Source organism: Sorex araneus, chromosome 1 (assembly GCF_027595985.1).
Source record: "Sorex araneus isolate mSorAra2 chromosome 1, mSorAra2.pri, whole genome shotgun sequence".
Lineage (NCBI taxonomy): Eukaryota > Metazoa > Chordata > Mammalia > Eulipotyphla > Soricidae > Sorex > Sorex araneus.
Genome location: NC_073302.1, coordinates 451473575 through 451481592, shown reverse-complemented (window position 1 = coordinate 451481592; position 8018 = coordinate 451473575).

Sequence of the window (8018 nt, the reverse complement as noted above, 5' to 3'; positions counted from 1 at the left end):
TGTGTGTGTGAGAGTGGGCTGGCAGTGGGAAGAAGGAAGGTTTCTGAACATCAGCTCCCACAGCTGGACGCGGCCGTCCCCAAGCCCTGCTGTGATGGCCACAGGACAGAGGATTCCTGGGGCTGCTTCCCGGCCTTGTTCTTCTCGGACCGAGGGTGAGCGGGTCTGGCTGGCCGGCTTCTAGCGCGCTCCCCGGCCCACGGTCAACTCTGGAGAAATCCATCGAGCTCTGGCCTCAGCTTTACAGTGCCCCCCTCTGCCCCGCAGTTACCTGAGCTGAGGGGCGCTGCTAAGGCCGCCTGTGGGCCTGGTCTCCCCCGAAAGCCCCTGCAGCTCTGCTGGCTCAGCCCCTGCTGCCTGCCCAGGTGGGGCGAGGCCGGTCAGGGTGTCCTTGAGGATCCCGTCTTCCCCTCCCCTCTGCACTCGGAACTCTCCAAGCTGCAGTTCCAGGCCTGGAACTGGGGCCCGGCCACCCGGCTGGTTCCCTGCCAAGACCTCCGTCTATGAGATTCGGCCCGTGCATGGGGAGGGCCCCGTGGCCATGACGCCACTGTCCAGGGAAGCCCGTGCATCACCCCTGTTCGGCCCGAGCCACGCCTGAGGGTGTCTGTGAGCTGCTGAGTCACGTCCAGGGAACCGTCTCGGAAAGCTGCCGACCGACCGAGGTGGGGAAGGTGACGGCTTCCCCCACACACGCACCAGGGGAACCCCGGTTCCCCTGGAGCCCTCCCCAGACTCCCGGGCACTGCCTCCCCACACCCCAGTCTCTACCCTACAGGGCCCGGGCCCGGGTCTTGCTTCCTGGGTCTTGCTTGCTGGCGGTCACCCTGCTTCCCAGGCTCAGGTCTGCAGGGGGGCGCGCGGCGGGGCAGGCAGCCGCCAGCCTCCTCCAGGTTTTTTTTCTGGAGGCTGCTTTGAGCTCAGAGGCTTTAGGGGTTGAATTCCGCCCGGGTCGGGTCCGGAAGCCAACCCAGGCCAACATGGGGAGGGAGCCGGGATGCGGGCGCCTCATCTGCCGGGGCTGTGGGGTTGGCCCATGGGCAAGCAAGTGCGGACCCTAACTGAGCACTCACGGGGGCCGCCGCAGCCCACCCGGCCACGGGCTCCAGGAGGTCCTGCACAAGCTCCATGTTGTCCTCAGCCCGGTTGAAGGGACAAGGGGGGACCTTTCGCGAGGAAAAGCAGAGAGGGGGGCCGTGTCCAGCGCTGCTGGGGCCTGGGTCGGACAGAGCGCCCAGGGAACACTAGTGAGTCTTCTCCCGTCAGCTTCTCTCCCCGGGGCCAAGCCCACACGCCCAGACCTTCCCCCACCGGCAGGGCCTCAAGCACGGTCTCTTTCGGCGTATTAAAAGTGACTCAGGGGGCCACAGGCAGGCAGCTCTGCCCGGCGCGGCGTGGGGCGGAATGCTGGCTCTGCACTGCAAACGGTTTCCCCGAAATGCCAGCTCAGATTCCAAATTGGGAAGTTAAATATTTGTTTTTAATTTTCTGGCTCAAAAATGTGAGCCCGTGGAGCGGATTCCCTCCGGTCTGGCTGCTGCTGCGGGCAGGGGCAGCAGCCTTCGCTCCCGCCCGGCACTGCACCGGGGTCTTTGGGGAGGCTCTCCCGTGTGGAGACCGTACCCGAGGCAGGAGGAAGCCTGAGCAGCCTGGCGGCACAGATTTTCAGCCAAAGAACGTATTTGTGCGGGACTGTGAACCCGCTTCATGGTGGCAGAGGCCTCCACGTTAGCGCTTAGACGGCGCAGTCGTGTCCACCGAATCTGTGAAGAATTTCGAGGTTTCCTTCTCCAAACGCGGAGCTCCGCCGGCCTCCTCTGGCTTTTCCGTCCGTCCGTTGCCCCTGCCCACTTTCCCTGGCACGTCTTCGTTCCAGTCCGACCAAGGGCTCGACTCTCACCGCAGCCGGTGAAGTGGAGCGGGTGGAACCTGCTTCCAGCCCAGGCCCAGGGCGAGGGCGAGTGGAACCACCTGCCCGGCGGCCGGGCGGGAGAAGCAACCCCTCCGCTCGCTGTCCACTTGCTGCAGCTGGGGGACTGGCTGCTGGACACGGCTGAGGCGGCACCCGCCCACCCAGGTCTGCCTTCTGGAGGGTCTTGTGTTCCCCTGCCTGCTGCCCACTTCCTCCTGCCAGACCACGCGTTCCTCTCCCAGAGCCCGGGGAACACGCTCCTGCGCTCCTGCCCTGGCACTGGAGTGAAACCAGCCGTTGGGGACTCAGCTTCCCAGTCAGGGACCGGATTTCGGAGGACAAAGCAATTCCTTCCCCGCACTGGGGCCCTCGGGCACCAGGCGAGTGGACGCTGCGGCCGCCTCACTTTCCCGCTAGGAGGAGGCGTTTACAGCGCAATCTTCCCGCTCCTGGGGGAGGCCTCAGGGATGCCAGCGGGGCGCCCCTCTGCGCAGGCCCGAGACGCGCGGCACCCCCAAAAAGTCTGCAAGGCCCGAGGGTCGCCGCTGCCGGCGGAGCCTGAGCTGGAAGGACCCCGCTCTCCGAGAAGGACACGGTTCTGCCCCTACGCTATGGGGCCGGAAGATGCCACGCGGCCAGCACGTCGGCGGGGCGCGCGCGTCCCCGACCAGCCCGTTTCTCGCGCGCACTGCGCGTGCGAGGCGGGTTGGGGGCGCCGAGACGCGAAGAGGGGGAGCCCGGGCACCTAAGGGGGCGGTGGGGAGCGGGGGGGGGACCTGCACCGACAGGGTCCCCGCCGGCCCAGGCGCCCCTGACCCTCGGCGGACGCTCCGAGCCCGCGCGCCCGCCGCCCCCCGGCCCCGCGTAATGAATTCGTCCATTTAGCCACATTACAAGGAATATTGGAGATTGACTGCCAGAGGAAGTGACATTTGACCCCAGCATCCTGCGCCCCGGAGGGGACAGACGCCCGGTTTCAAAATAGCAGTCCCGGGGCAGCGCGGCGGGGACGCGCCAGGACGCGCCAGGACGCGCGCCCGCGCCCGCCGCCGCGTCTCAGCGCGAGTCGCCGGCACGGCCGGGGCGGGCGCGGGGGCCGGGGAGCGAGCCGGGGGCCGGGTACGGGGACCGGGCGCGCCCTGGGCCGGGGGCTCCCGGAACGCCGGCCCGGAGCGCGGGGCGGGGGCGCAGACGGCGGCCGGGAGCCCCGCGCCCTTTTGTTCTGGCCGGACCGGTCATGGCACGTAAAAGGCCGATTAGAAACAGCGCCGCGGCCGCCCGCGTCCTCGTTTTGCCACCAACTAACAGGATTAGCCCACGAGAGCGAGATTCCAAATTAACCATAAAAATTACAAATTGCAATTCATTTAGCGGCCCGTTTACGACGTTAAAACACATAAATAAATGAGTCCGAGGACGTGAGCGGCCGGGCCGGGAGGGAGACACGGGCGCCCGCTGCCCCGCGCCCAGTGCCGGCGTCGCCCCCGACCCGGACCCCGCGCCCGGCCCGGCCGCTGCCCCGGCGGGTGGGTGCGGAGCGGGGCGTCCCGGACCCGCGTCTGCGCGCGCGGGACCCTGGGGTCGCGGGCGGGGGACAAAGAAGGACTCCCGCCGGGCTAAGGGCGGGGAGCTGCGCCCCAGGACCCCCGGGGGCCGCGCGGTGCCCGGGCTCGCGCCCAGCAGGCTTTGAGGGTCCGCGGGGCGGAGATTTCGTTCCGGACCACGTTGTTGTTTGAGAGACGCCGCCTCCGCCCCGCGCAGGGCCCTGCGCGCTCGCCCCGCGCTCCCCGCCCCGTGTCCCGGCCGGGCGGGTAAACTGCGCGCAGGAGCGCCCAGGGTGGGGGACCCGCCGGCCGCCCTCTTCGGCCTCGCCCGCCCTCGTGGGCCCCACAAAGACGCGCGCCAGCTGGGGACCCGGCGCGCAAGGGCGCAGGGTCTTCTAGAAGCTCCGCGGGGTGAGTCGGTCCCGCAAACCCGGTCGTCTCCGGGCGGGGACCCGCCTCGGCGCGATCCGGTCCGGCCCAGTCGCCTTTGTCCGCCGACGGAGGCGGGAAGGTTCCCCGCCCGAGCGGACCGCAGGTGCCGGCCGGCCCGCTGCGGAGCCAGCTCCAGTCCGCGGGGGGAGCGCCTTCTCGTGCGCTCGTGTTTTCTGGGAGGCCCCTGAGCCCCCCTTTACTTAGGCCTGGAGGAAGCTTTGCAAAATCCTTGCCCCCACCTCACGAGAGTAAGAAAAAACAATCCCCCTCCCTGCAGGGGACTCTCCCCACACCCAGGGGTCAGGAACACTCATCACCTCCGTGGGGCCCTGGGGGAAACTGAGGCTGCGGCAGAGGGCTTTAGTATGCCCGTTTTTCTTTTTCTGGCGGTCACAGCAGGTGTTCTGGGGGTCACAGCAGAGCCGGCCTGGGTGCAGGAGTGCGCCCTGCCCTCTGGGCCGCATCCCCAGGTCTACCTGCTTCTGGACCCCTGTCCAGCCGTTGTCTGCCCAGGGGCTGGCCTCAGGCTGCTTTGCCAAATCAAATCCAGCTGTGCCCAGCCTCCCAGGGTGATTCTGGGGAGACGTGTCCTAGAATGCGGGTCCTGCTGACAATGGGGTCTCCACAGTCCCCTCAGGCCCTGAGCTCAGGCCCAGGAACGCCCCCCCAAGGGGCTGGGGGGCTTGTGGCCAGCACTTTGCACCCACTGGATTTGTTATTTTGGGGTTCGGGAGGGCACACCCAGCAGCACTGCTCAGGAGTGAGCCCTGGCTTACTCGGGGTGCGGTGGACCAAGTGGGGCGCCTTCCCCACTGTCCTCGCTCCAGCTCCAGCCCTGCAGATGGACGGAATTGAAACCGCGGAGCTGGGGCTGCCCTCTCGCCTCCCGGCTCCTGCGGAGGTGACCCCCAGCATGGGCCAGGCCCTCCACACGCAGGGCCTGCCTCGCCCCCTGCTGGACACTGCGGGCTGCTCAAGCGCTCACCTCTTCCGCACTGGGTCAGGGGAGGGAGTGGACCCAAGGGCGTCGGGCACCCGCTCTCCGGAAGCTGTGGGGAGACAGAGCCTTTGGGGGGGAGGGGCTGTCCCAGAAGTCCTGAAGTCGCTGCCCAGAGCTCTGCCCAGGGGCCCTGACCGGTGAAAGGGGAGCTCAGGGTCAGGCATGCTTCCGCCGTGGGGGGGCAGCTAGCCCAGGGCTGGCGGCTGCGGGCTCTGGGCTCTGGGCTCTGGCACTTGGCAAACGGGAGGCACCGTGGGGTGGGGACTGTCCGAGGGACAAGCCGGGAGCCTGGAGTCCCAGCCCAGGGAGGAAGCTGGACAGCCGGACAGGCCTGGGGTCCTCTCCGAGCCTCCCCGTGCCCCGCCCCCATGCCGCCCTTCAGGCTGAGACCCACTCTCCTGGTGGCGCCCACATGGCTGGCCTGAAGCAGTCACCGAGGGGACTCCCTGGAACCTTCCAGAACAAGTCAGGAGGACACCCGGGAAAAGTGAGGCGTGAGCCTGGGGCACGTCCCAGCCGGCCGACGGCCTCAGGAGCAGCTCCCTGCACAGACAGAGCAGTGGGCTACGGCCTGGGCCACGATGCTGTGGTCGGGCAGCCTCAGCGAAGACGCAGGCTCCTGGCGAGATGTGGAGTCCAGGGCGTCCATCTGTCCGTCCGGCCTGAGCGTGGCCTGCCCCCTGCTCCTGCACTCGTCTCTCCTACCTGCGGGGGTCGCTGTGGTGGGGCCTTGCCGGAGGCCCCTCAGGGCATTGTCCTGGTCACCTCGGGCCCCGGCTGGCTCAGTACTGGCCCTGCACCGGCCCCCAGGGAGCACCGGAGCAGAGTCGAGGGCATGAGGGGGACACGGGCCTCTGGCCACGGCTGGCCCCGCTGCCTGCGTTCCTGGGACGGCCCCACCCCTGCTCCCCTAAGACACCCCAGATCCAGGTGTGTGGTTCGAACCCCCAGCCACGTCTGCTGGGAAAGTGACCCCAAGGTCACCCCACAGCCCAGATTCCCGGGGCCACGCCTCGTTCCCTCCTTCCTCGGGCCCAGGTGGGGCGCGCTGAGGGGTCACTCCTGGTGATCAGGGCCGGAGCAGCGCCTGGACGGCCCGTGCGGCTCACCAACAGCAGGCCGGCCTGCGGCAGCCCCTGTGCCCGGCGTGGGGACCCCTGCCCCACCTTCTGGCCCGCACAGGCCCCGCTCGGAGCTGTCTCGGTCTGCCGTGCAGAATGCATGTCCCGTGATGCAGGGCCAGCCCTGACCCGGGGCCACGGAGACGCGGCTCTGCGCGTCCCCGCAAGGGCAGCGGGCGGCTTTTCTTGGAGAAAAGCACGTGGCCCGAGAGGCCTGGACAGTGAGAGGACACGGGACAGCGGCTGTCCACTCCCCGGGCACTGCTGCCCACCCACGTGCGCCCCCAGCCTGCGCCCACCTCGGGGACTGTCCCCACACAGACGCCAGGGCCAGTGGCTGCCTGTCCGCCTGGCTGCAGAGGCCTCTCTGTGCCGAGAGCGTCTGTGCCTCTGGCATGTCACAGGTGTGTACACACGTGTGCTCGTGCGTGCTCACAGGCACACATGCACACACAGCTCGTGCATGCAGGTGTACGTGTGTGGCCAGGCTGTGCCGGAGCGCCCTGCCTGCTCTGTGGGATTTTCTGGGAGCACTGCGGGCGGGGCAGGGGGAAATGTGCTGGCCTGCAGGGCAGGGCGGGAGGGGCTCACGGGGTGAAAGAATCAGCAGAGGAAACAATGTTGCGCTGTCCCCGCACCCGTCACTCACGGCCCTCAGACCCTGGTCGTGGGCACAAGTGCACAGCCAGATGCCAGCTCTGTGCGGAGGGCTGGCCGTCCCAGGGTCCCCGCTGTGTCCTGCAGGTCTGCCCCCTCCTGGCCACTCCCCTCCCCCATCGGACTGCAGCCCCCATCCCGGGCCGCCCCCTCCCCGCGCTCGCCCCTTTCTAACCCTTCATTTCTATGCTCTAGCCTGAAAGGTCACTGGCAGGGCCGGGACCCTACCCCGGGGCATCCTTGACCCTCTGCAGCCCAGGGCCAGGGACTCCTGGGGCACAGCCCCACCCCCTCGCTGCACTCCCACCCTTGGCCACACTCAGCGGGAGGCCTTCCCATCCCCCAGGGGACCTCGGACCCCTCCCCACTGCCAGGTCCGGCTCCCCCACCGCTCCCCCACGCTGGCCACCAGGGGGCGCTCGCAACATCGGCCGGGGGCGCTGGTCCATCTGAGGCCCGCCGGGGTCAGCTGCGCTGCTGGGGAAGGTCGGAAGGAAACTTAGGGTCCTCAGGCTGCCGGATCCTGGCGGGATTCCTCCTCCCTGGCCCACTGACGGTCCTGGGCGGGCCGCTGGGGTCAGAGGGTGCTCCTGGGTCTGACCCTGCTCTGAGCACCTTCAGCACCTGGACAGCTGCCTGGCCCAGGGGGCCCCACGGACCAACGGGGAGAGAAGCCCAGTGGGTGGCGCCTCCTTCCGAGAGACAAGGGGTGTGTGGAGGGGCGGGGAGGGGGCAGCTGGGGCCAGGCGGGGTGGGGTGGGGTAGGGCAGGACAGCTCGGGCCGGGGCTGGCAGGTCCAGAAGTGTCCGGGAGGCGGCCCCGGGCTCACTTAGCACAGACGGCAGCAGGCGTGGGGCCCCAGCGGCCGGACCCCAGGGACAGGCAGAGCTGAGCATGGGCACCCGGGACGGTGACGTCTGTGCTGGGGACACAGACACACCCTGCTCAAGGCCCCCTGAGCACCTGGGGGTCTGCCGGGTGACATCACAGACATGAACACACGTGCACACATCGTGTACCCACCCTCAGGCCACACGGGCGGGCGCAGACGCTTGTGACCCTGGGGGCCCGCTGGTCTCCGACTACCAGGCCAGGAGCACCTCCCGCCCCGGTCACACTCGGCCACGTGTGGCACGGCTGCATGAAGCTGCACGGAACGTGGGAGCCGTAGGCTGGGTGGGTGACGCTCGGGGTGGCCTCCTGCGAGTGGTCACTCACTGTCCACTGTGTGCGCTCACGTGTCCTCCCTGTGCCAACTCCTGCCTGGCCCTGTGGACAGGGCAGGATCCTCCCTGGTCCCGACAGAGGATGCACTGGTCTGGGGGCCTGGGACGGGCAGGCGGGCAGTCTGG